Here is a 1,241-nt window from a genome sequence, read left to right as displayed (position 1 = left end):
AATAAAATATGATCGCAGCAAGCTGAAACTGTAAGAAAACGTGACACTAGCGGTAGTATGCTCAAGTTTGGGAACATGACATTACCTAAATCAAAAGATACAAGATTCCGCCACCACCACTAGCATCTGATTCTCAGTTTTTAGCAGCTCATATGCTGTGTCTGCGCAGACCGAAAAATCAGGTTTCATTTTTTCGACCGTATCCCGCAGTTTTTTGTTTTGTTTGTTTGTTGACAGAGTACCGTGTCATCTACGATGATAACCGGAGCAACACGTTCGACGTTGTCTGGATCCTTGAACGTCATCAGGACGTACATCTGGTTTCTGGAAGATTAATAACGTTTCATTACAATCTATATAACGGCATACGTACAGCATGTCGGTTACAAAAGCACACGCAAAAATGTTCCGAAAGCACACCTACCCGAAAATTTCGGAAACTGCCTGCACTACGCCTCTGAAGCGACATGGTCGAGCCTGAAAGACAAATAAACAAACGGAGGAACAAAGTGAGAAAACCTGACCGGTTCCCGATTAAAGTTTCGGCTGAAGCCGAGCCGATCACGTCACTACTGAAAAACGAGGGTGAGTAGGACGATGGTGATAGAGCTTAGATATTCAGTCCATATCACTTGCTGCTCACCACAAATTGGTGTTCTTTGGTCATCATAGTTGGTAGAAGCGTTTATGTCTTCATTACCTGCATTTCTGTCCAGTCTGTCGACCACCGAATAGTTTTTTCCTACCTGGTAGAAACGGAAAGTAAGAGACGCATTATTATTTACCACCCAAATTCGCGATTGAAAATGGCGCGCACCGCGCTTTAGCTTTCCTTCCGTCGCGGCTCAGATAGTGCGTTTAATGCCCTCCACTACGTGGCGCTTTTCTGTAATTTGGTTAAAATGAGTTAGAAATCTTTCCGTGAGAACTATTCATTTTTGAAATTGTTATGCTTTAGAATTATTTAAAGTACTTAAAACGACTAAATAGTTTTAATTTATTACGCCACAAAAATTACGTGAGGAATGGCGCCTGCCACGGCCTGCCGTGTGCCCGTGTGCCTGCTTGGCCTGCTTGGTCGCAAAGGCGGCTTTGCACGTCATCGCCTCAGCCAAAGCGGCGTCGGCGTTGCCTCAGCATCATTCTGATCATTCTGCATGGCCTCTGCTCGTCCGTGCGCCGTTCTCCGCACAGCGCCGCACAGCGCGTTCGAACATGGCATCTTCCATGGAAGCCGCGCG

The 1,241-nt window shown here is 45.8% G+C and overlaps 1 long non-coding RNA gene across 1 annotated transcript; it reads right to left on the bottom strand.

Moving 5' to 3' along the window:
- Nucleotides 1-222: 222 nt before the first annotated feature.
- Nucleotides 223-812, bottom strand: LOC120841870. The gene is made up of 3 exons (XR_005715839.2): nt 701-812; nt 425-477; nt 223-324 (listed from the first exon to the last, which is right to left on the bottom strand). It is a non-coding gene; the product is annotated as an uncharacterized LOC120841870 (long non-coding RNA).
- Between the last annotated feature and the right edge of the window lie 429 nt (nt 813-1,241).

Source organism: Ixodes scapularis, unplaced genomic scaffold (assembly GCF_016920785.2).
Source record: "Ixodes scapularis isolate PalLabHiFi unplaced genomic scaffold, ASM1692078v2 PGA_scaffold13__105_contigs__length_92229423, whole genome shotgun sequence".
Classification (NCBI taxonomy): domain Eukaryota; kingdom Metazoa; phylum Arthropoda; class Arachnida; order Ixodida; family Ixodidae; genus Ixodes; species Ixodes scapularis.
The sequence above is the reverse complement of the archived record's forward strand: the minus strand, read 5'-3'. Positions and strand labels throughout refer to the sequence as shown.